General features: G+C 41.2%; 1 protein-coding gene across 1 annotated transcript in view; it reads left to right on the top strand.

Annotated features, from left to right (window-relative positions):
• tmem132e (transmembrane protein 132E) overlaps positions 1 to 27709 on the top strand; it is a 186004-nt gene that overhangs the window by 60155 nt on the left and 98140 nt on the right. The window lies entirely within an intron of this gene.

Raw genomic sequence — 27709 nt, 5'->3', positions numbered from 1 at the left:
GAAAGTAAAAGTATTGTATTTAAAGGAGCTGTGCCTGATCTTAAAAAAACATGAAAAACAGAACTAGTTAATTTGAAACAGTTTACATCTGTCCAAAGTTATTCCTCACTTTCTTTGTACATTCTGAGCAACTTAAAGAGCGGAGTTTTGTCATCCATATGGGGCAATACGACACTTTAAAACACAGGTGTCAAACATACGGCCCGGGGGCCAGATCCGGCCCTCCAAGACCTTTAATCTGGCCCTTGTCTGATTTTCTACTAAAATATTTTAATAATATTTTCTATTAAAATCTTGTTAATTTTCTGTGGTGTTTATCACAGCAGCGTCTCCAGCGTCTCTGTACGTGGCCCCTCCCACCAGAGCAGCACAAATGAAGACTTGTCTCTTTTCCAAACGCTCTTAAAGGACGATCGTTTTGACTGTTGACCGTGACACCCTCATCAGAAAAATGTCCAACATGAGAAAAGTGGAGCCTAGTGCAGGATTTTACAACAAAAATGGACTTATTCCCATTTACAAACAAGTTCATGTTAAAACTTTGTGTTGAAATTGCATTTTTCTTAAAGTTTCAGGTTGTTCATAATATTATAATATTTTGTAAAAGAAAGAGTTCATCAATTAAAAAAGATTTCTGTAATAGATTTGTGTTTCTCTGCACAAATATTTGAACTTATTGTTATTTTTGGGGTTTATATGACATGAGTTTTCTGATCCGGACACTTTGGGATCAAAGTCGGTTGGATACGACCCCCGGAACAAAATGAGTTTGACACCCCTGATTTAAAATAAGATGCAGGCACCAGGTTTATTTTGACCTCAAGAGCTGTTTATCTGTCTGGACTGGAGCAAGATTTGTTTTCAAATCCACACAAAATACAGCACCTTTATGTATTTGTACTTTAAATTTGTTAGTGGATACTTTATAGTCAGTGTTGGGAAGGTGACTTTTAAAATGTAATCCCCTACAAATTACAGATTACATACCCCAAAATGTAGTTTGTAACGTAATCCATTAAATTACTTAAAGGGAGTAATGTAATCTGAATACTTTGGATTACTTGATATTGTCATGTTTGTTTGTTTTTTACTACATGAATGTAACAACCACATCCTGAAAAATCATGTTTGTTCTCTTCACACTGTCTGTTGGGCCCAAGTCTAAAGAAGCAAAAACTAGAATCTTAACATACGAAGTTTTATCTGCTAAAAGAAAATAAAAAGCCCAGACTTTCCTGAACCAGATTAAAAATATTACTGACAGAGAAATAATGTTTATATGAGATCACTGCAGCCTTAAAGTATGTCCACCTACTGTTGTTTAGACCTGGTTTAGTCCTGGTTTTAGTCTTTTTTTAGTCCTGGTTTAGTCCTGATTTTAGTCCTGGTTTTAGTCCTGGTTTAGTCCTGGTTTAGTTCTGATTTTAGTCCTGGTTTTAGTCCTAGTTTAGTCCAGGTTTTAGTCCTGGTTTAGTCCTGGTTTAGTCCTGGTTTTAGTCCTGGTTTAGTCCTGGTTTAGTCCTGGTTTTAGTCCTGGTTTAGTCCTGGTTTTAGTCCTGGTTTTCCTGGTTTTAGTTCTCGTTTAGTCCTGGTTTAGTTCTGGTTTAGTCCTGGTTTTAGTCCTAGTTTAGTCCAGGTTTTAGTCCTGGTTTAGTCCAGGTTTAGTCCTGGTTTAGTCCTGGTTTAGTCCTGGTTTTAGTCCTAGTTTAGTCCTGGTTTTAGTCCTAGTTTAGTCCAGGTTTTAGTCCTGGTTTAGTCCTGGTTTAGTCCTGGTTTTAGTCCTGGTTTTAGTCCTAGTTTAGTCCATTTTTTAGTCCTGGTTTAGTCCTGATTTAGTCCTGGTTTTAGTCCTGGTTTATTCCTGGTTTAGTCCTGGTTTTAGTCCTGGTTTTAGTCCTGGTTTTAGTTCTAGTTTAGTCCTGGTTTTAGTCCTGGTTTTAGTCCTAGTTTAGTCCTGGTTTTAGTCCTGGTTTTAGTCCTAGTTTTAGTCCTGGTTTAGTCTGGTTTAGTCCTGGTTTAGTCCTGGTTTTAGTCCTGGTTTTAGTCCTAGTTTAGTCCTGGTTTTAGTCCTGGTTTTAGTCCTGGTTTTAGTCCTAGTTTTAGTCCTGGTTTAGTCCTGGTTTTAGTCCTGGTTTTAGTCCTGGTTTTAGTCCTGGTTTAGTCCTGGTTTAGTCCTGGTTTTAGTCCTGGTTTAGCCCAAAATGTGAAAACAGTAAAATCCCTCTGTGTAATCCATTTATTTCAACAAAGTAACTGTAATCCAATTACCACTCACTGAAACAGTAACTGTAACTGAATACAGTTACTCATCATTTGTACTCTGATTACATAACTCCGGTACATGTAATCTGTTACTCCCCAACACTGTATATAGTTTTACTGCGCTGCATTTGAGAGCAGGTATCTGTACTTTCTGCTCCACCGTGTTTCTGAAGTGTTCGTCTCTGTTGGTCACATGCTTCTGTAAAGTTTCCAGTTCCAGTCGAGGCCTTGAATAATAATAACAATAATGAATAGAAAAGTTATCAGTTTGAGTCGCGTCTGCGGAGAAAAAAATCCTCCCAGTAGTTTGATTTTTTTATTTTTAATGTGCTTTACTCAGAAGTACATTTTGTAAATAGTTTTCTTTTTCGGGCTCCTGTATCAAGACGTCCTGACTCCATCCACAAAATGGATCACAGCGTCTCCAGGATGAGATGTGACATGTGACCGCAGAGACACCAGACCAGCACCACTTACTTCAGTTAAATATACACAGTGTCGGGGAGTAACAGATTACATGTACTGGAGTTACGTAATCAGAGTACAAATGATGAGGAACTGTATTCAGTTACAGTTACTGTTTCAGTGAGTGGGAATTGGATTACAGTTACTTTGTTGAAATAAATGGATTACACAGAGGGATTTAACTGTTTTCACATTTTGGGCTAAACCAGGACTAAACTAGGACTAAAACCAGGACTGAACCAGGACTAAACTAGGACTAAAACCAGGACTGAACCAGGACTAAACTAGGACTAAAACCAGGACTAAAACCAGGACTAAACCAGGACTAAACTAGAACTAAAACCAGGACTAAACCAGGACTAAACTAGAACTAAACTAGGACTAAAACCAGGATTAAACCAGGACTAAAACCAGGACTAAACTAGAACTAAAACCAGGACTAAACCAGGACTAAACTAGAACTAAACTAGAACTAAAACCAGGACTAAACCAGGACTAAACTAGGACTAAACCAGGACTAAAACCAGAACTAAAACCAGGACTAAATCAGGACTAAACTAGAACTAAACTAGAACTAAAACCAGGACTAAACCAGGACTAAACCAGGACTAAACTAGGACTAAAACCAGGACTAAACCAGGACTAAAACCAGAACTAAAACCAGGACTAAACTAGAACTAAAACCAGGACTAAACCAGGACTAAACCAGGACTAAACCAGGACTAAAACCAGGACTAAACCAGGACTAAAACCAGGAACTAAAACCAGGACTAAACTAGAACTAAAACCAGGACTAAACCAGGACTAAACCAGGACTAAACTAGGACTAAAACCAGACTAAAAACTAAAACAGGACTAAACCAGACTAGAACTAGAACTAAAACCAGGACTAAACCAGGACTAAACTAGGACTAAACTAGGACTAAACTAGGACTAAAACCAGGACTAAACCAGAACTAAACTAGAACTAAACTAGAACTTAAACCAGGACTAAACTAGAACTAAAACCAGGATTAAACCAGGACTAAACTAATACAATATGACACTAACAGTAGGTGGACATAATTGTGATTTCATATAAAAATAATTTCTCTATCAATAATATTTTTTATGTGTATTATGTTATGTATTAGTAATTTTCAGGATGTGGTTTTTACGTTCATGTAGTTTTAAAAAACATTACAATATATATATTTATTTATTTATTTATTAAATCACAAATTTAAGTACTTTAAGTAAATTAATGGATTACGTTACAAACTACATTTTGGAGTATGTAATCTGTAATCTGTAGGGGATTACATTTTAAAAGTCACCTTCCCAACACTGTATATGTATATATACATTTATGTTTTTGTTCACCACTGTTTGTGTTAGTCAAAATAAACACATTTGTCAGTAGTGTTTTCATGATTTCAAACTGGATTTTCATACTAAGGAAGAGACTCAATACAGATTTTAATACAACAATAATTAAAAAACACAGTGGTGCAGTAGGTTCCTGTTGGTCCATGTGTGTATTTTAGTCTATGTGCTCTTCTACTTAATCTGATCCAACTCAACATCAAACTCTTCAAGAAAGGTTCGTTTCTGTCCTGTGTCTGTGACCTTTCAGTATCGATATCTGCTCAGATGAGTATCTAGTTTTGATACTAGTTTTAGTATTGATTAGTGTCTATTTTTTGTTACTTTTGGCAACCTAATCTACATATTTCTGAGAATACCATGGAATCAATAAGGGAAGCTCTCTCCTGCCCCCATCTCGGTGTATGACATCATCCCACCTACAGAATCTGCTGTGGCTCACTGAATGTCCCACATCAGTGTTTCAAATGTTTATTGAGGTATTGGTCATAAGTTGTGATCTAGTTTTGCAGCAGCAGGCATTGACATTACAGCTGTTTCAGACTCATTATATGTGTGAAAGACTTCAGTGCGATCAGATTGTGATATCTGTCTCTCTCTGGACTTTGTTCCTTTGTTTTTCCTCCTGGAGGCGTTTGAGATTTCTTACGCTCGGGCTTTGTGCGCGGAGTCCCCAGAGAAGGCTCATTTTCCAGCCGCTGTCCCAGCTGAAAGAGCAGGTCCTGGGGGAGGGAGCTGACACCACTGAGCTTCAAACAGAGGCAGCCAGCGAGCGGCGCCGGCTCCTTCACAGAGCTTCAGGTTCCTGTGTGGTACCAGCAGCTGTATGTGCTCCTCAAGCTCCATGATCTCACCTGCTTTCAGCCATTGTCTAGTGGAGTTTTGTGGCTTTTGTTCTATGGAGAGTGCCCCTCACTTTTATATTCTATGGAGATAGATAAGTCTAATGTCAGACTGTGGGAGATGCTTGGCAAAGCAATAATATTTTCACTGTAGAGCCAAAGAAAATGTAATTCTGCCACTGGAATAAAGTTTTTCAGAGTGAATATATTTGGCCACTTATCCCAGAGGCTTCTTCAGTCCTGACAGGAGACTGCTGAGTCACTGCCTCATATCTGTCAATGGGTCAACCTCCAAAAGCCTCTGACAGAGCGACAGGCGACTTTAACCAATCACTGGTAAAGAAGCAGATGATATTTTTAGTTTTATTTACGTCTTCGAGACAGAAAAATATGATAAAAATGAAAACTCTACCTGTAATCTGTCCAGGAACCTTCCATCTGCTGAGCCCACACATGCGGCGTATTTACCCTCCACCAGTGTTGGGACGGTGACTTTTAAAATGTAATCCCCTACAGATTACAGATTACATACCCCAAAATGTAGTTTATAACGTAATGCATTAAGTTACTTTAGGTGAGTAATGTAATCTGAATACTTTGGATTACTTGATTTGCTGCAGAGAAACAAAGACGAGGAAATCTTCACATCAGATGTTTTGTCTGATAAAAGAAAATAAAAAGCCCAGACTTTACTGAACCAAATTAAAAATATTATTGATAGAAAATGAGGAGACACGTCCACACAGCAGGATTTAGTCCTGTTAAATCCTGTTTTAGACCTGGTTTAGTCCTGATTTGGTCCTAGTTTAGACCCCGTTTGGACCTGGTTTAGACCTGATTTGGACTTGGTTTAGACCTGGTTTTAGTCCTGGGTTAGACCTGATTTGGACCTGGTTTAGACCTGGTTTTAGTTCTGGTTTAGTCCTGGTTTAGTCCTAGTTTAATCCTGGTTTAGTCCTAGTTTAGTCCTGGTTTTGTCCTGGTTTAGTCCTAGGTTAGTCCTGGTTTAGTTCTGGTTTTAGTTCTGGTTTAGTCCTGGTTTAGTCCTAGTTTAGTCCTGGTTTTGTCCTGGTTTTGTCCTGGTTTAGTCCTAGTTTAATCCTGGTTTTAGTTCTGGTTTAGTCCTGGTTTTGTCCTGGTTTAGTCCTAGTTTAGTCCTGGTTTAGTTCTGGTTTTAGTTCTGGTTTAGTCCTGGTTTAGTCCTGGTTTAGTCCTGGTTTTGTCCTGGTTTTGTCCTGGTTTAGTCCTAGTTTAATCCTGGTTTTAGTTCTGGTTTAGTCCTGGTTTAGTCCTAGTTTAGTCCTGGTTTAGTTCTGGTTTTAGTTCTGGTTTAGTCCTGGTTTAGTCCTAGTTTAGTCCTGGTTTAGTCCTAGTTTAGTCCTGGTTTAGTCCTGGTTTAGTCCTGGTTTAGTCCTGGTTTTAGTCCTGGTTTAGTCCTGTTTAGTCCTAGTTTTAGTCCTGGTTTAGTCCTGGTTTTAGTCCTGTTTTAGTTAGTCCTGGTTTTTAGTCCTGGTTTAGTTTGGTTTTTTCCTGGTTTAGTCCTGGTTTTAGTTTAGTCCTGGTTTTAGTCCTGGTTTTAGTCCTGGTTTTGTCCTGGTTTAGTTCTGGTTTAGTCCTAGTTTAGTCCTGGTTGTCTGGTTTAGTCCTGGTTTAGTCCTGGTTTAGTTTAGTCCTGGTTTAGTCCTGGTTTAGTCCTGGTTTAGTCCTGGTTTAGTCCTAGTTTAGTCCTGGTTTAGTTAAAACAGGAAAATCCCTCTGTGTAATCCATTTATTTCAACAAAGTAACTGTAATCCAATTACCACTCACTGAAACAGTAACTGTAACTGAATACAGTTACTCATCATTTGTACTCTGATTACTTAACGCCGGTAGGTACATGTAATCTGTTACTCCCCGACACTGGCTGCAGGTATCGATCCTTATTACGACCAGACCAACACGATCTATAAAAACAGATTCTTCACATTACGGAGGATTTCTTTTTTCTTTTTTTCTTTTTTTTTTTTTTTTTTTTTAAATCCGTGTTTTCCTCGGCGCATTAGTACTGCTCCATTGTTTTGCATTTCTTCGGGGGCCCCACTTGAGCTCGTGCACCGGGGCCCACCCACCGTTAATGCGGACATGCTAATTAGGCCAAATCCTCCGTCAAGGTAAACCACATCAGAAGTGAGTTATAAACATAAAACTAATGCCATTTACAGAGCAACGTATAATTAAAAGACTTAAACGTAATGAGCGAGATTACACTTGTGCTAAAATGTGACAAACGTGCGTATGTTTTAAAAATCATCTTAAAAGTCCTGGTGGATGGCGCGTCTGCGGGGCTCCGAGGGTCTGAGCTCCACACAAAGCCTTTGTTTGAGCAGCGGAGCCTGAGCCGAGCAGCACAACAGATTTAAGCACAACTCCATCAAAGCCAGAGGAATTATGGGTCGGCACACGCTGTCTCCCTCTCTCACGCTATGTGGGCGATCGCACTTTACTTCTATTTCACTGCAGTTTTTTTGTTGAGTTGACGTTGTTCCGTTGGGTCAGTTGTTTGTTCCTCGTGTTTGTAAGTCTGCGCGTAACAAAAGTGAAAACATGAAATGATTCGAACGTTTGTTATTCTTTCTGGCATCTCGCGTTCGGTCATGATGTGTTTCTATTTTTACGTCTGCCCTTTGGAATTAGCAGAATTGTTGCGTGTGTTTATATTTTCTCTGACAGATTCGGTTATATTAAAGTTTGGTTATGACATAAACTTCTTGGGTTCTTTTTAAAGACAATGCAGCAAAGTGTGTTTACCTTGTTGACAGTGTTGGGGAGTAACAGATTACATGTACCAGAGTTACACAATCAGAGTACAAATGATGAGTAACTGTATTCAGTTACAGTTACTGTTTCAGTGAGTGGTAATTGGATTACAGTTACTTTGTTGAAATAAATGGATTACACGGCGGTATTTTCCTGTTTTCACATTTTGGGCTAAATCCCTTTTTTTTTTTTTTTTTTTTTTTTAGTAATTCCACTCATTGCCGGACACTAAAACCAGGTCTAACCTAGATCTAAACCAGGTCTAAACCAGGATTAAACCAGGACTAAACCGGGACTAAACCAGGTCTAAACAAAGTCTAAACCAGGTCTATACCAGGAATAAATCAGGACTAAACCAGATCTAAACCAGGTCTAAACCAGGACTAAACCGGGACTAAACCAGGTCTAAACCAGGTCTAAACCAGGACTAAATCAGGACTAAATCAGGACTAAAACCAGGTCTAAACTAGATCTAAACCAGGTCTAAACTAGATCTAAACCAGGTCTAAACCAGGACTAAACCGGGACTAAACCAGGTCTAAACCAGGTCTAAACTAGGACTAAATCAGGACTAAAACCAGGTCTAAACTAGATCTAAACCAGGTCTAAACTAGATCTAAACCAGGTCTAAACTAGATCTAAACCAGGACTAAAACAGGATTTAACAGGATGAAACCATTCTCTGAATAATATTTTTAATTTGGTTCAGTAAAGTCTGGGCTGTTTGCGTTGTACACAACGATGTTCTGTAGTTACCTGTACAGTTACGAGACACATTGGGGTCAGTTTTACTTTTGTTTAAATCCAATTTAAATCTATTGATCTGTTGATCTAGAATCTGTTGATGTCAAGTATTGGCAGATACTAAAGGCTGTAGTAATGAAATGAATATCAGAACTGAACAAGCTGGATCCCTCATGTTGACACATGACATATTTAGTAGGGCCCGACCGGTATGGATTTTTTTTTTTGAGGCCGATGTGATACTGATAAAATGGGAGTTGGATTATGGATATTTACTGATGTAAAAAAAACAACAACAAAAAACAAAAATGTAGGTGGTAATTAATGATATGTGTAAATGCAGATCATTCACACCTCTACTCACAGCTCATTTACATTTTTAATTTACATTTACGTTTCGTAATTCAGGTCCAGTAACGTGTACAGACACTATAGTCAGTTTATACTAGGCCCATGTAAGAGAAAACAGACTGTTTATGTGTGGGAAATTACAGCAGCTAAGAGCTAAACAATGAGAAAGATCCAAAAGTAGCTCCTAAACTGACACATTTGTAACACACAGGCTCCTCTCACATCACAAGTCTTCACTAATATGTGTCTTTTTAGTCTTGACTCAAAACAATCGTCCGTAAAAAGAATAAAATCCAGCAGTTTGACAGTAGCTGCGTGTGTCTGTGTGACAGTCCTCTCTTCTCCGCATTTGCACTTTGATAAAAACAGCAGTAGTTTTGTTTCTGTCCTAACCTGAGCTGAAGTTCACTTTTATTTATCGTCAGTGCGGTGGATCAGACACGAGAGCGTTTAAAGCTGCGCCTCAGGGAGTAAACAAGTGCATGTGACTCTGGAGGTGCGTTCAGGGGCAGTATGACATCACACACACACAGACAAATTACATTTTAGGACATTTATCTGTCTGTAAATTGGATTAAATGGACGTAATGTATAGAGTCTAAGCTTTAACGAGGTGTAACATGCCCACATAGGTCGATACCCAATATGTCTCCAAGTGCCCATATCGGCCGATAATATCGATCCTGCAATAGATCGGTCAGGCCCCAATATTTAGATCAGCATTGTACTGACATTACTATATTCACCAGAAACAACATATTGAAATGTTCATTGAAATGTTTAGTCCCCCCTCCCTTTTCTCTCTCTGCTAAGTCACTCCACCTTCAGAGCACTATCGCAACACAGTCAGCGTGCATTCCTCTACTAAACTACTGCCAGTGTCGGGGAGTAACAGATTACATGAACCAGAGTTATGTAATCAGAGTACATGAGTAACTGTATTCAGTTACAGTTACTGTTTCAGTGAGTGGGAATTGGATTACAGTTACTTTGTTGAAATAAATGGATTACACACTGGGATTTTCCTGTTTTCACATTTTGGGCTAAATCCCCAGGTCTAAACTAGATCTAAATTAGTCTAGATCTAAACCAGGTCTAAACCAGGACTAAACCAGGACTAAACCAGGACTAAACCCGGACTAAACCCGGACTAAACTAGGTCTAAACCAGGTCTAAACCAGGTCTAAAACAGGACTAAAACTAGGTCTAAAACCAGGTCTAAAACCAGGTCTAAAACCAGGACTAAACCAGGTCTAAACCAGGACTAAACCCGGACTAAACTAGGTCTAAACCAGGTCTAAAACAGGACTAAAACCAGGTCTAAAACCAGGTCTAAAACCAGGTCTAAACCAGGACTAAACCAGGTCTAAAACAGGATTTAACAGGACTAAATGCTGTGTGGACGTGTCTCCTCATCTTCTATCAATAATATTTTAAATTTGGTTCAGTAAAGTTTGGCCTTTTTTATTTTCTTTAATCAGACAAAACTTCTTATGTGAAGATTTGTGAGTCTTTGCTTCTCTACAGCAAAGTATTCATATTACATTACAAACTACATTTTGGGGTGTGTAATCTGTAATCTGTAGGGGATTACATTATAAAAGTCCCCTTCCCAACACTGGACATGAGTGTTGTGAAGTTGTAGTGAATTGTTTTGTATCACGTGTGTGTATATTTATGGAAAAGCTCGTGAGCGTGTGGTGCTTGGGTGACGTCGGCTCGTGGGTGAGTGGTGCTTGGGTGACGTCGGCTCGTGGGTGAGTGTTCCACATGAGGGGTGAGCTTGTGCTGCTCACTGTAAGTAGGGTTCAGACGGTGCCCAGGAGAGAGCTGTACACTCCTCCGACGTGCGTGAATGACAACTCAAACCTCTTCAGGCATATTTTTGAAGAGGGAACAATGTTCTCATGGGGACAATTAAGTGTACCTTTCCTCAGAACGTGGCACAAAGCTCCTCACTTTACCTCTCTGCTGCAGTTACGTGAGTGAGCTCTCTGTGCACAAGCACCGTGCTTGTACCTTCCTGCTTTATGGTGTAGTGTTTTTCTCTCTTTAACTCTCCTTCTGTTTATGATTTTATGTTGTCTTAGAAACAAATAAAAGTGTCTCTTAATACAAATTTCCTGAAAAAGGGAATATTATGCAAGATTAATATATTTTCAGAGTTTTCCACCGTGTTATAACATGTTATAAACAAGAAAATGTGGGGATCTAAAAATGTTGTATGTGTTAAAAGTTAATCCCTTTATAGAAATAAAATACAAGTCAGGCTGGTGCCGCCCAGTGCCTCTGCTCAATTTCATTTCTCTCCAGCGACTAGATCAGGAATCAGAATACACTAAACCAGGGGTGTCAAACATACGGCTCAGGGGCTGGATCCGGCCCTCCGAGACCTTTAATCTGGCCCTCGGCTGATTTTCTACTAAAATATTAGAATTATATTTTCTATTAAAATCTTGTTAATTTTCTGTGGTGTTTATCGCAGCAGCGTCTCCAGCGTCTCTGTACGTGGCCCCTCCCACCAGAGCAGCACAAATGAAGACTTGTCTCTTTCCAAACGCTCTTAAAGGACGATCGTTTTGACTGTTGACCGTGACACCCTCATCAGAAAAATGTCCAACATGAGAAAAGTGGAGCCGAGTGCAGGATTTTACAACAAAAATTGACTTATTCCTATTTGCAAACAAGTTCATGTTAAACTTTGTGTTGAAATTGTATTTTTCTTAAAGTTTCAGGTTGTTCATAATATTATAATATTTTATAAAAGAAAGAGTTCATCAATTAAAAAAGATTTCTGTAATAGATTTGCATTTCTCTGCACAAATATTTGAACTTATTGCTATTTCTGGGGTAAATGTGTCTTGAGGAGTCACAGTTCGCGCGAGCTGCCTACCTGCTTGCCAGTCATCCTGCGCCGGTACCTCGCTCTGTTGCTCACTCTCCGTCTGTCCGCTCTGGTCCCCGCTACATATTTTCCGTCCGCTCACCACCTCAGTACCTTGGGCGCACACAAGCCCGCTGCCAAATCATTCACATCCATAACTTTATCTTCCATCTACCTTTCCCCAGTATCCACCTCCCGTCCTCACGCCCCACTGGCAAACAGCACCTGTCCGTCACTTCCTATTTCAGTTTTCGTGTGCAGGACATTGGCATCTGACGTCATTGTGACGTCATCACCAAAAACCACGGTTAATAATAAAATATACATTTTTCATTTTCTATTTCTGCTACAGGTGATCCCCTTGGGGATCAAAGTAGGTTGGATACGGCCCCCGGACCAAAATGAGTTTGACACTCCTGCACTAGACGATTCCCAAAAACCCCAGAAGTGCGAGTTTGGGCACCAGCCAATCAGCGAAGAGTCATATATTCAGTGTTGTCAACGATTCCTGAGATCGAGGATTTAAAGCCAGAAGAAAGAGAATGTTTGGTGAATTTTATCAAGGGGAAAGACGTTATTGTCCTTCTTCCTACAAAATTTGGGAAAAGTTTAAAATACCAGTTAGTCCTGTTAGCGGCAAATTACATACGTCACGACCAAACAGCAGCGATTGGTTAAATGATAAAAAGTACCAGCCTGCCATCGAGTGAACGAAATCTAACACTGTGAGTTCAAACGCTTTCTACGAAGTGAAACCGACTGATGAATCAGGCTAATAAAATACCAACTCTTGGAAAAAAAAAAAAAGTTTCTTCCTCCAAACTCCTCTCCACCACATGTTTTTCCTGACAGTGCATCAGCTGCAGACCTCTGCTTCAGACCGACCCAGGCTCATCTCTGACCGTGAGAAAGGCCTGAGTTATGGCCTCATTAAAACGAGACTGATTTCACTCGGCTGATGCGGCGCACTGTCCTCTGGTGTACGCTTCCTTATTAAATGACTAAACGCTGCTAATCTGGAGTAACCGTGATCCCCCGTAATGTCTCAGGACAACTCCGCCAAGTGAACATGTGCAGAGACGTGTTACTGACGGTTCCCTGGAGTCCCGGGGCCTCGTGGTGAACAGGCTTTGACATATGGACGAGTGTCAGTCAGTACAAGCTGCTCAGATGGAGTCATGCGGCGGCGGAGAAGCACATGAGCAGTTTGTGTGAGAGAGGGACAGAAGGAGAGAGAGAGAGACGGACTGAGGGAGGGAGAGAGAGAAGGAGATAGAGGGACAGAGAGCATGTTCAGTCTCCACAAGCTGCCGTTAGTCCAGTTAATACGCGGCAACGATGTGTCCTCCCACGAAGATCTCAGGGGACGGCGGACCAGTGGACTCACTCTGCCACCGCGTCCGACAGATCAGTGTGTGGAGGCAAAACAACTTTCTCCAGCCAAACTCAGACAAGACACAAGTCACAGAAACAAAGCCCAAAGAAACGAAGAGACAGTGTCAACAGTGTCTCTTAAACCTTCAAATCCACTTCAAATCAAGAACAGCTGCAGCTTTTACCATCTAAAAACATGTCATAAAATCAGACTTGGAGAAACGTATCCATGCGTTTGTCTCCAGTAGATTAGATACTGTAATGTTCTGCTCACTGGTCTCTCCAAACGAGCTGTGAGACGCTGCAGAACATCCAGAACATCCAGAACATCCAGAACATCCAGAACATCCAGAACATCCAGAACACTGCAGCTCGGGTCCTGACTCGAACTAGGAAGTACGAGCACATAAGTCCTGTGCTCAGGTCTCTGCACTGCCCCCTGTGGGTCAGAGAAGAGACTTTAAAGCGGCTCTGTTTGTGCACAAGTGTCTCCATGGCCCAGCACCAAAGCACAGGGAGCTCTGGGATCGACCTCCTGCTGGTGTCCAGAGTCGGGACTAAACACACAGAGTCAGAGTTTCAGATTCATGCCTCTAAAACCTGGAACAATCTGAACATGTGCTTAAATCCAGGCTTAAAACAGATGCATATGACTGAAAGGTTTTCATTCTGCACTCTTCTCTCTCATTTAATGTCTCTCTCTTTTTAATTTTCTGATAATTATTTATGTTTTTATATTTGTTTTTATTGTGATTTTTTAAAATGTATTTCTTATTCTGTCAAGCACTTTGAATTATTTTGTGTACGAATTGCGCTAAGCAAATAAACGTGTCTTGCTTAGAGGGAGGGAAGAAGGGATGTGAGGACAGAGAGAGAGGGACAGAGGTAAGGAGAGGTGGGTGATAGAGGAACAGAGAGACAGAGAGAGGGAGAGAAAGGGACAAAGAAGGAGAGGAGAGATAGAGGGACAGACAGAGAAGCAAAGGGAGAGACACAGAGAGGGACGGAGGGAAAGAGGAAGAGAAAGGGACATAGAGGCAGTGTTGGGAAGGTGACTTTTAAAATGTATTCCCCTACAGATTACAGATTACACACACCAAAATGTAGTTTTTTGTAACGGAATCCATTAAATTACTTAAAGTGAGTAATGTAATCTGATTACTTTGGATTACTTGATTTGTTGTAGAGAAGCAAAGACGAGGAAATCTTCACATAAAAAGTTTTGTCTGCTAAAAGAAAATGAAAAGGCCGAGTCTTTAAAAATATTATTGACAGAAGAGGAGGAGACACGGTCCGCACAGCCTGGTTTAGTCCTGTTAAATCCTGTTTTAGACCTGGTTTAGTCCTGGTTTTAGTCCTGGTTTAGTCCTGGTTTAGTCCTGTTAAATCCTGTTTTAGACCTGGTTTAGTCCTGGTTTTAGTCCTGGGTTTAGTCCTGGTTTAGTCCTGTTAAATCCTGTTTTAGACCTGGTTTAGTCCTGGGTTTAGTCCTGTTTAGTCCTGGTTTTAGTCCTGGTTTTAGTCCTGGTTTAGTCCTGGTTTTAGTCCTGGTTTAGTCCTGTTAAATCCTGTTTTAGACCTGGTTTAGTCCTGGTTTTAGTCCTGTTTTAGTCCTGGTTAGTCCTGGTTTAGTCCTGGTTTTAGTCCTGTTTTAGTCCTGGTTTTTAGTCCTGGTTTAGTCCTGTTTTAGTCCTGGTTTAGTCCTGGTTTAGTCCTGTTAAATCCTGGTTTAGACCTGGTTTAGTCCTGGTTTTAGTCCTGGTTTTAGTCCTGGTTTTAGTCCTGGTTTTAGTCCTGGTTTAGTCCTGGTTTTAGTCCTGGTTTTAGTCCTGGTTTTAGTCCTGGTTTAGTCCTGGTTTAGTCCTAGTCCTGGTTTTATCCTGGTTTAGTCCTGGTTTTAGTCCTGGTTTTAGTCCTGGTTTAGCCCTGTTAAATCCTGTTTTAGACCTGGTTTTAGTCCTGGTTTAGTCCTGGTTTTAGTCCTGGTTTTAGTCCTGGTTTTAGTCCTGGTTTAGTCCTGTTTAGTCCTGGTTTAGTCCTGGTTTTAGACCTGGTTTTAGTCCTGTTTTAGTCCTGGTTTTAGTCCTGGTTTAGACCTGGTTTATAGTATCCAGCAATGAGTGGAATTACTGAAAAAAACAAAACAAAAAAACATACATACATATATATAATATATATATATATATATATATATAGCCCCAAATGTGAAAACAGGAAAATACCGCTGTGTAATCTATTTATTTCAACAAAGTAACTGTAATCCAATTACCACTCACTGAAACAGTAACTGTAACTGAATACAGTTACTCATCATTTGTACTCTGATTACGTAACTCCGGTACATGTAATCTGTTACTCCCCGACACTGCAGGACACAGGAGGTATGGAGAGACAGAGGAGGAGAGGGATAGAAACAGAAAGAGAGAAAAGGAGAAAGAGGGCACAGGGAGAGAGTGTGTACAGTCTCTGAGAGCAGCTCCTCTGTCACATGTGCCTCTGCTTGGGCCTCAGGCTCTGAGCTCCTGCCGTTTCCATAGAAACTGAGGTGAGGCTGTCACAGTCTCTGACTCTGACGGTCAGCGCGAAGCAGCTCAGCCAATCACAATGTCACGCACCGCTGTCCGTGTCCAAAGGGCACCAGTGTCTCATGAGGTGGTTACGAGAGTGGGTCATACGGGGTGATTTCTATACACTAGCAGCTGCTCATGGACTTCCCCTCTGACAGCGAAGGTGCTCCCTGCGTTTTAGCGCAGTGCAGCTGGAAGACGGGTTTGAACCACAACATAACTGCTCTTACATAACTTCAGATCATTGGTACTTTGCCGCCGATGTCATCAACATTCTCTGGGGGTTAAATCAAACTAGAGTCTGCTCTGTCTGAAGCTCTGTTACTCAAGTTCCACTTTAATCTGAGCTTTGTTTTAACACAGTCTGACCAGAAAGAACATGGCTTAGCTGGAACTACAGTCACTCTCACATAAAATTACAATCACAGTTTTTCAGTTAGTCACTCTCACTTTATGTTTGAACCTCAAACAGCTAAACAGAACCACGAACACTCCTGAAAGTGTGTTCTTTAAATCCATTTTGTATTTCAGATTGAATTTAAGAGTTAGATCATAAAACTTGAAGAAGAGCACCTCCAGCACAATGCCACTGCAAAGTATCAATACAGAAGATGTACTGACCTATTTGACACGTTTGGGCTGTGATCTTTCTTCAGGACTGTCAGCAGGGTTGGCGCTGATGTGTTCAACAGCGAGCGCTCCGTGGCCGTGTACTAGTCTACGTGCTCTTGTACTTGTTCTGATGCAGCTCAAGATCATTTTCGATCATTTTGACCCCCTCTCTCCGACTGTAGTGTCTCTAAAAAGAACCTTGGTGGTAAATATTAAAAAGAAGACAAAATGAAGGTTTTTGGATTGGCTCTTACATAAGCTCTTGGTAGCGTGTCTGTGCTAATGCAGCAGAGAAAGGAGCATTTAATTGCTTTAAAGGGCCATCTCCCGACCACAAGGACAGCTCCGGGTTCGCTAAAGGAAATCATCTCCTGAAGCGGCTCTGCTCGTACGCTGGGAACAGGTGGCCTCCTGAAGAAGGCCCACACAGGGATGACAAAGCACTATTTTAATAGCAGTTTAACTCAGCACCAGGCTGTGTTCTCGGAGCAATGCTAAATCTATCCGGCTTAGTCATCTCCTGTGGGAATAGGAAATTTGACTTTGTTTTATGAATTATACAGAGTTATCAGCAGGAACAGACGCTGCTGGTCACAAACTATGTATTTACATTGGAAATAGTTACTGGTGTGCTAACAAAGCTTTGGGTGCTTTGTAATGTATTGACCAATGGTGTAACAGCGCTGACGGTTATGGACCAATAGTGTAACAGCGCTGACGGTTATGGACCAATAGTGTAACAGCGCTGACGGTTATGGACCAATAGTGTAACAGCGCTGACGGTTATGGACCAATAGTGTAACAGCGCTGACGGTTATGGACCAATAGTGTAACAGCGCTGACGGTTATGGACCAATAGTGTAACAGCGCTGACGGTTATGGACCAATAGTGTAACAGCGCTGACGGTTATGGACCAATAGTGTAACAGCGCTGACGTTATGGACCAATAGTGTAACAGCGCTGACGGTTATGGACCAATAGTGTAACAGCGCTGACGGTTATGGACCAATAGTGTAACAGCGATGATGTTTATGGACCAATAGTGTAACAGCACTGACAGTTATGGACCAATAGTGTAACAGCGCTGACGGTTATGGACCAATAGTGTAACAGCGCTGACGGTTATGGACCAATAGTGTAACAGCGCAGCGCTGACGGTTATGGACCAATAGTGTAACAGCGCTGAGCGCTGGTTATGGACCAATCGTGTAACAGCGCTGACGGTTATGGACCAATAGTGTAACAGCGCTGACGGTTATGGACCAATAGTGTAACAGCGCTGACGGTTATGGACCAATAGTGTAACAGCGCTGACGGTTATGGACCAATGGTGTAACAAAACTGACGGTTATGGACCAATAGTGTAACAGCGCTGACGGTTATGGACCAATAGTGTAACAGCGCTGATGGTTATGGACCAATAGTGTAACAGCGCTGACGGTTATGGACCAAAGGTGTAACAGCGCTGACAGTATTATTGCTGGGTTTCAGATGACATCATAATTTTCTATAGGCCAGTCATTGTCACAACCAAAAGTAGCTTCAAAACCGACACATTTGCCACACTCAGCGCTCACACAGGCTCCTCTCAGATCACAAGTCTGCACTAATAAGTTTGATGAAAAAGAAAAAAAAAACAGCAGTAGTTTGTTTCTGGCCTAAACTGAGCTGATGTTCACTTTTATTTCTCGTCAGTATCGTGGATCAGACATGAGAGCGTTGGATCACATAAGGGCACGTGGATCTCGTAAACAGGCGCACGTGAGTCCCATGAGTCTGGGGGTGCGTTCAGGGGCAGTTCGGCGTCACAAACACAGACAAATGACTCCACAGATAAATCCCGATGCGGCGCCACATATTAGGACATTTATGTGTCTGTAAATTGGATTAAATGGACATAATATAGAGTCTAAGCTTCATAACGAGGTATAACATATATCCCCTATCAGCAAGACTTAGGCTGATAGTGATACTTCTCCAAGCGCCTGTATCGGCCGATAATATCAGCCGCCCAATACATCGGTCGAGCCCTAATTCCCATGTAAACTCAAAGGAGAATATGTTAATTCCAAACTATTTAATTCAGAACATTTAATTCAGAATTAAGAAAACATGATGTAAACATGGTCAATATTTAATACAGGTGTCAGCCAGAATAATGATTGTTAAAATGCAGATTTGTGTTATAATATTGTGAGTTCTTGGGTCTAGTCACTGATAGAAGTGAGCAGGTTCATTTATACGCTGATCTTCTGGATAGTCAGTGTTGGGAAGGTGACTTTTAAAATGTAATCCCCTACAGATTACAGATTACACACCCCTAAATGTAGTTTGTAACGTAATCCATTAAATTACTTAAAGTGAGTAACGTAATCTGAATACTTTGGATTACTTGATTTGCTGTAGAGAAGCAAAGACGAGGAAATCATAACGTAAGATCTTCTGTCTGTTAGAAGAAAATAAAAAGCCCAGACTTTACTAAAAATATTATTGACAGAAGAGAAAGACACAGTCCACGCAGCAGGATTTAGACCTGGTTTAGGTTTTAGTTTTAGTCCTGATTTAGACCTGGTTTAGTCCTGGTTTAGTCCTGGTTTAGTCCTGGTTTAGACCTGGTTTAGACCTGGTTTTAGACCTGGTTTAGTCCTGGTTTAGTCCTGGTTTAGTCCTGGTTTAGTCCTGAGTCCTGGTTTTTCCTTTTAGTCCTGGTTTAGTCCTGGTTTAGTCCTGGTTTAGACCTGGTTTAGTGGTTTAGACCTGGAGTTAGTCCTGGTTTAGTTCTGGTTTAGACCTGGTTTAGTCTTGGTTTAGTACTGGTTTAGTCCTGGTTTAGACCTAGTTTTAGACCTAGTTTAGACCTGGAGTTAGTCCTGGTTTAGTCCTGGTTTTAGACCTGGTTTAGTCCTGGTTTAGTCCTGGTTTAGACCTGGTTTAGACCTAGTTTTAGAACTAGTTTAGACCTGGTTTAGTCCTGGTTTAGTCCTGGTTTAGTCTTGGTTTAGTCCTGGTTTAGTCCTGGTTTAGACCTAGTTTTAGACCTAGTTTAGACCTGGAGTTAGTCCTGGTTTAGTTCTGGTTTAGACCTGGTTTGGACCTGGGTTTAGACCTGGTTTAGTGTCCGGCAATGAGTGGAATTACCAACAAAAAATAAATAAATAAATAAAAAGGGAATAGCCCAAAATGTAAAAACAGGAAAATACCACCGTGTAATCCATTTATTTCAACAAAGTAACTGTAATCCAATCACTGAAACAGTAACTGTAACTGAATACAGTTGTACTCTGATTACGTAACTCTGGTACATGTAATCTGTTACTCCCCGACACTGGTGCTGTGGTAGTGACTTGTGCTGCACTGGCTCTTTATTACAGAAAAAGCTGCTGTATTGTACTATCAGTTAACTACATTAATGTGGTGTGTGGCCTGCGCGGCTCGGGGTAACGTGACTGATTGTTGGAGGCGGCTCGGGCGCACAGGGCTGAGTGTGATCTGCTGCTAACTGCATCACACATTAGCCGTGGTGGGAGACGCATGGTGGGAGCGTGTGCCGTGCAGCAGATGTGGCCAATCTGCTCCTGACTCTCTCCCCATCCACATATTTTCATTCTGACTGCAGCTCATTAAAAGTGTGTCCTGGCACATCCAGACAGCGCCCGCGTGCCAGGAAACAGTGCCAGTCTGAGTGGAGGGGGCGCCACGCTACTGAGAGTATGTTTGTTGTGGCATAAACGGCGTATTAAAAGAGCACAGAAGAGCGGCAAAGACGTGTTAATGGTTATTAGTCTGGAGATGCGTGTGAGGGCTCGAGGAGGAGGATGGTGCATCAATCGAAAGTTTAATCAAATGAAGAGCCATTTATTTCACTTCATCAATGACCTGCTCTTTAGAAAGAATCTCTACCTGTTTTTACACTCTGTATTTGTCTCCTCGGGACAGATATATTTTATAAGCAGCTCTTCAGGTCAAAATAAAGTTGTTAGCTTTAGTGTTAGGGGAAAATTCCATTTGCACTCTGTGAAAAGTGCCTATAAACTCACTGCAGTGAATAATAAGGATGTTCGACTTGAATAAGGTAAGTGAGGACTAGTCCATCTCAGATCATTAGAATATCATGACAAAGTTCAATATTTTTGTCACTCGTTTCAGAAAGTCAAACCCATAGATTTTATAGACTCGTGACACTTGGAGTGAAATATTTCAAGAGTTTATATCTTGAATTACTTTGTTTATGGCTCACAGAAAATGAAAACCACAAATGAGAATATTACATAAGTTGATATTTTGGTTGCTTTGATAGTGACCTTCAGTCCATCTGCGCTGTTGGCTCTGGTGTCTCTTCCTCTTGACAATGTCCCAGAGAGTCTCTTTGGGTTCAGGTCAGAGAGTTTGCAGGAAAATCAAGCAGAGTAACACCATGTTCAGTGGAGCATCTTTCAGTATGTTTGGCTGTGTGGGCAGGTGCCAGGTCCTGCAGGAAAATGAAATCAGCATCTCCATAAAGCTCATCAGCAGAAAGAAACATGCAGTACTGTAGATGTTGCTCTGACTCTGGACATCAGAAAACACAGTGGACCAACACCAGCAGATGACAGCAGCCCAAACCATCACTGACTGTGGAAACGTCACATCAGGCTTCAAGAAACGTGGATTCTGTGCTTCTCCACTCTTCCTCCAGACTCTGGGACTGTGATTTCCAAAAGATCTGCAAAATGTATTTTCTTCTGAAAATCGTCTCATGTCCCATGTGGTCTTCTTCTGTGTGTAGTGGCTCTTGATGCTCTGAACTCCAGCCTCACTCCACCTTTTTTTTCTTCCACTCAAGATTCTCTGAATCTGCTTGGATACAGCACTCTGAACAAGCAGCTTCTTTAACAATGACCTTTTGTGTCTTTGTCCTTGTGGACGGTGTCAGTGTCTGTCCTCTGGACATCTGTCCAGTCAGCAGCCCTCCCCATGATCCACTTTCGCCCACTGACCCAGACTGAGAGACCATTTAAAGGCTCAGAAACCTTTGCTTGTATTTTCAGTTAATTATCTGATTAAGGTGTGACTCCATGACTTAAAAAAATATTCAGCTTTTTCACAATATTCAAATTTTCTGAGACACATAACTTTGTTTTTTTCATTATCTGTCAGCCATAATCATCAAAATTCAAGAAATAAACACCTGAAATATTTCAGTCTATGTGTCATTAGTTTATAAAATCTATGGGTTTGACTTTCTGAAACGAGTGACAAAAATATTGAACTTTTTCATGATATTCTAATTATTTCAGATGGACTAGTATATCGTGCTATGTGATGCTATTGGCCTTGTAGTGGGCATTTAAAAGTACTTTGTCTGATTATTTTGGGCATGAGGGCTGCAGAAATTGGTCTGAGGGCCACATTAGGCTCAGGAGTCAGGGGTTAATACAACTGAAACTGAAAGGTGCACTGTGTCATTTCACTGATGGTCACATTTGGACCTGGAAGTTTCCACACTGTTGAAAATGTGAGCAGGGTTACGTCTCCACAGATCTGACCTGTACCTGTACCTGCTGGTGTTACCTGCTGGTGCCACGATGAAGATGAGTTTAATTCCATCCTGTCGAACACTGAAGTGTCTGAGACAAGACGCTACCGGAAAAGTTACCCAGTGGACCATAAATGAATTAAGACCAAAGACTGTTGTTATTTAGGAGACATGATTTTCTTGGCAAACCCCTCCAGCCTTTTCGGTGTAAAAGGCGCTCACCCTGTTAGCCCGTGAATGCTCCTGGATGAGTTGAAAATGCGCTCTGTGTGGGCTGTTTCATTAACCAAATTGTAATTGAGATTCAGTCATTTTTAATCAGCACTGATATGCCTCTCATTTTTAATGAAGAAGCCTACAGCCAATCCTCTGTCAGCAGAAGCATGTGGAGCAGACCCAGACTTTGGAGGAAGAAATCGGACTATTTTTGGTGTTAATTGGAGGTTTTCAGATTGTAGAGTATGATGATGTCATACTGACAGATGGCCGCAAGAGCCACTTTCTCTCTTGACTCTCCACACTGTGTTTTCAGAAGTATATCGAAAAGGTAAATTCACAAATACTGAAAACGATTTATTTATGACTTAGACCCTAGAACAAGAAAATCTGCATTTAAACGATAATCATTTTAACAGCCCCCATTTGCATTAAAGTGGAACTAAACACTTAATCCACTTTTGGGTTCCAAACTGTGTAACTGTGCTGCCTCCAGTGGCCACTGCAGTTTTAAGTACTATGTGACATCACGTAGTACTCCCCCCTGCACCTTTCAGTTTGTTCAAATCCAATGATATGATGTTAAAAACAGAGCTCAAAATCTACTAGAGCAGTGGACTATTCTGTTTTCATGGGAGGGTATAAATAAAATATCATTTAAAATTGTGATCAGTCAGAAGTAGAAATAAAATAGTGATTCATTCTTTTTTCCCATTTTCACCTGAAAGCTCCAAAGGCTGAGCGGCAGCTGGGATCTGAGCTCATTTGAAAAGCGACTGGCAGATGAAGACGAGTGGAGGCACACATTGATAATCAAAGCTGAGATGATTAAACTCGTGCTTTAGAGGGTCCAGTGATAAAGAGTGAAATTCATTTCTGCTGCAGAGAGTCAGGCCTGTGCATGGCTCTGCCCTGAGGGGACAGGCTCTTTAAATATATTCTATAAACAGTGTTAAAGGCCCATTAAGTCCACTCCTTTACTTCTATGGCCACATCATATTTTCACTAGCACAGCACTGGGGGCAGTTTAGATACAGGAATGCAGTATAATCTGCATGATTACAGAAGCAGCGTTATCAGAGTCAAACGTGATCCAAATGAAACGTGATGCACAAACGCTGAGGCTGAACTGGGCTGGAGGAGATGTGCACTCAAGCAACTTTTCATAAAAGCAAGAGGAATGTGGTCTGTTTGAGTGTCAAGAACGACAATACTGCAGTCAGACTGATCTCCAAATGTTTGTGTTTATGTTCATCACATCCACTGTTCAGAGCTTTTAACCATGTTTTAGTCGTTTCTTCTCCCTGACCCTCTGAAGTTGTATTTGGAGTGATGTGTGCATGTTTCAGTCAGTCTTTATTCTCCTGCTCACTGTGATGCACTTACACCTTTCTCCAGTTTTATTTTCTTAATTGGTGATGCACATAGTATTTTGCAGCTTCGCATATTTATTTGGGTTCAAATGACAAAAAAAGCTCATCTCTAGAGTGATGTGCAGCTCTCCACAGGAGGAGCCACAGGAGGAGCCACAGCATGCGGCTCTTTGTTGTGACGCTGTTTACAGTGACGTATCATAAAGAGGGAGACTGGACACTGCAATTTCCCAACCTGGAAGTCAGTGGACTTGTTTCTTTTAACAATTCATTTTAAAAGAATATTGTGACTAAAATGTGCAAATTCTAACACAATGATCCCGGGTGTCATAGATTCTAACTATAGAGCAGAAACAAGCACAATGTGTCTTGTTCAATGGAACAGAGTCCTGCACGAGGCTCCACAGAGGACTTCATCAGAGCAGTTTAAATTATCTCACAGCTCACAGAATATATCCAGTTTTAATTGGAATTGCTGAGCTTTTGATTTCTCAGTTCTTTCTTCTCCAGATGAATTCTTTGAAACGCCCCAGTCGTCATTGTATCTGAAATCACTGCCACAGTTTTCAGAATTGAAAGCTGAGCTAATTGTGTAAATATATTTAAATTGTGTCTGTGTCTGTTAACAGACGCAGAGTGGATTTATTTTGGAAGTTAATAATGTCGAGTTATCAAATGATAAGTTGAGCCAAAGCCAAACTTTCTGAATCCCAAAAGGCCAGTGGAGTTTGCTGTTTTTTTTGCCAGAAGATAACAGAGAGAGGACGTGTGTGAACGCTGAAACGAGCAGAGGTGAGAGAAGTCAAAAACTGCACTCAAGTAAAAGAATTGTTACTCCAAATGAATATTACTCAAGTAGAAGTTAAAAAGCAGTGGTAAAAAAAATGACTCAAGTAAAAGTAAAAGAAGTATTTGGGAAAACTACCACTCAAGTTAGAGTAATTTAAAGAGTAACTGTCTGTAACATCTGATTTACTGATGTCATCTGAAGGACAAAACATGAAATACTGAACAAAATCTGATATTTTCCAAGGACAGACCTAAAAATGAGACAAACTAAATCATGTCTGGAGTGTTGAAATCATTTCACAATTGTCACATAAAGCTTTTGTCACTTGTAGAGTTACTCACAGTGGGAAGAGGAACCAGAATTTTACTCATGTAAAAGTACTGTTACTTCATTAAAATATTACTAAGTGAAGTAAAAGTAAAAAGCTTAAAACCTTTTCAATGTAACTACTACTCACCTCTGAAATATTTATAAAGAAATATATAGTGAGTAATATATTTTACCAAACAATTACACACCACTGTAAAAGGCCAGGCCACCTCCAGAAGACTGGATCACAACCCGCAAGCAGCGATGAAGGGCCTTTAAGCCCAGTAAACCTGTTGTTTGGTTTTGTACATTTACCTGAAGCACACGGGCGCACAAATCATGAAATACAATCATAGACAGTCGGGCTTAACAATAATAATCATCATCATAATCATTATCACAATCATAATAATAATAAATCATTTGACAGCATTAGTTTCTCCAGATACTGATATTTTTGGCCAATTGTGAATACAGGATTAAAAATGCATGAACTAAAAACAGCATAAAAACATGTGAGTGTATCTCCAGGACAGAGAGTGGAGATGCTGGATGCAGCGTCTCTGGTTTTACGAGCAAAGTCCCGTCACATGAATAATTAACAGAGGTTTGTATTCCACGAAAAGAGACGCCTGATCGATACTGTCCGTGTTCAGACTGTGAGCTGCTCTGAGACAAAATGATTAGAGCGATTCAGGTTTCAATGAAACGCTGGAGTGTGTGGAAATGCACACTACCACAAGTACTGTAGTACTCTGCAGGCTCAGGGCTACTCCTCCTCAGGGCCTTGAGCAAAACTCACTCTCATCAACATGATTCAAGGAGACATGAGAGAGGCCTGACTTAAAGCCACTGTAAGGTTTCAGCCAGAAATAAACTAAAATAAAAGCTTTTTTTTTTTTTTTTTTTTTTTTCTGTATTTACTGTATTTAAAAACATGGATCCATACTGTGAGCAGGTTTGCATTTCCACAAACCTGAGTTCTCCTGATTGTCTCTGTGGAAATGTTGTTTCTTTGGCTATAATATTCCAAAATAGGGTATAACATGTATCTTTTTGGAGAATGTTCGGAAGTTCTGAAGCAGGGGTGTTCACACTTTTTCATCATGTGAGCTACTTACAAAATGACCAAGTCAAAATGATCGACCTAATACAAAGCCAAACAAACTGCACTGAAACACTCTGTGCCCTTTTTTGGACCCTCCCCCACAGTTTGAGAACCTCTTCTTTAAGAGAACTTCCTCTGGCACTTTACACAAAACTGTGAAAAAAGTGAAGGAAGATTTTTAAACCTGTTTTTTAAAGTTCCAAACTGGAGTTTCATTCTTTTCTGGTTTTGCAGTGATATTTACCAGCCTCTGCACGTTTACCAAACCAAACGCACATCGTGACAAACACAGATGCATTTGTCACTTTTGTTAGACAAACTTCAGCCAAATGTGGCAGTAGGTCTGTTCTGTAGATCCGCTCTATGCTGTAGACCTGCTTTGTGCCAACACTGGAACACAAATTTACGCAGGAAGGAGCGAGAGCGTGAAAAGGCGAGGGGCGGCGTGCTGACGTGAGGCAGGTGGACAGGTAGGATGTTTAGGAAGTTGAACCTGCCCTGTGACGCACGCTGGTACACGAGGGCACACGCTGTCGCAGACGAGCCGTGCATAGGGAGCGTGTGTGTTTGTGATGCGCCGTAGAGTCTCCGCGGGTTTCAAATGAGCGCACAGGCTGCACTGAGACGCCCCACACGCTCCTGCACCCGCTACAAGTTTATTACCAACAGCAGCGGCCGGAATGAAATATGATCACACTTGTTGAGTGTCAGACCTCGAGTGACAGACAAGACAAGTCCAAATGCGATTGAGTCCGAGAAGAGACACGGCGATCTACACACACGACCTTGGCGATCGACTGGTAGATCGGGGTCGACGTATTGCGCACCCCTGTTCTGAAGTATACCTACAAGTGTGACTGTACTGAGTGTGACTGTGTTAAGACAGGTTTGTGCCTTAGAAACACACACACAGCACTGTTATGAAAGTGCTCCATAAGTGACTTTTCTGTTGGAGTTTCTGACACCTACTTGTCTCCATGGAGATGGCTTGGCTTTCTCTGGATGGCCTGGTCTTCTGAGGCCTGGTGAGGTGACCTGCTCAAACCTCCTCTTTTGCTTTTTTCCGTTCATTGTTGGATTTGAGGTTCTGCTTCTTCTTTAGTTTGGTGAAGTTTAACGTTTACACAGGAGGAAATTCTTACATGGACTATATCATATTATTTTTTTCTTGTTTGTCTTGAGTCTGTTTTTTCTATATGGACCCCTGGAGTCTGAAATAAAAACCCTAACCATGTTCTAATGGTTTTCCCTCACTCAAAGATTCGGGGGGATTCCTGCAGGTTTGAGTAATCTACACTCACTTTGTTCTGTTCACGAGGATGTTTTGGATCAATAATGCAATTTGAAATAAACAAAAACAAATATGTGCACCATACACTATGAGCAAAAGCACAAAATAAGTATAATTTCACTTTAATTAAGATGAATAAGGTAGAAACACCACTGCAGGTTTATACTGTCACCAATATAAACGGTCCAATGATCATTTAAGCGTTTTCACACACATTCACACACACAGGTGAATGTCACACAAGGCTACAGTCACACACAGTACACACACACAGTCACACACAGGTACAGTCACACAGGCTACAGTACACACACACACAGAGAGGCTACAGTCACACACATACAGTCACACACATGAGGCTACAGTCACACACATGAGGCTACAGTCACACACATGAGGCTACAGTCACACACGAGGCTACAGTCACACACGAGGCTACAGTCACACATGAGGCTACAGTCACACACACGACACAGTGAGGCTACAGTCACACACACGAGGCTACAGTCACACACACACACAGCACACACGAGCTACAGTCACACACACGAGGCTACAGTCACACACATGAGGCTACAGTCACACAGGCACAGTCACACACACATGAGGCTACAGATGAGGCTACAGTCACACACACACGAGGCTACAGTCACACACATGAGGCTACAGTCACACATGAGGCTACAGTCACACGAGCTACAGTCACACAGGCTACAGTCACACACAGTGAGGCTACAGTACACACGAGGCTACAGTCACACACACACACACACGAGGCTACAGTACACACACGAGGCTACAGCACACACGAGGCTACAGTCACACACACACATGAGGCTACAG

The sequence above is a fragment of the Boleophthalmus pectinirostris genome, unplaced genomic scaffold, assembly GCF_026225935.1.
Source record: "Boleophthalmus pectinirostris isolate CB_2022bp ecotype Guang Dong unplaced genomic scaffold, ASM2622593v1 HiC_scaffold_12, whole genome shotgun sequence".
Taxonomy (NCBI): Eukaryota; Metazoa; Chordata; class Actinopteri; order Gobiiformes; family Gobiidae; genus Boleophthalmus; species Boleophthalmus pectinirostris.
This window is presented reverse-complemented; position numbering and strand designations above follow the sequence as displayed.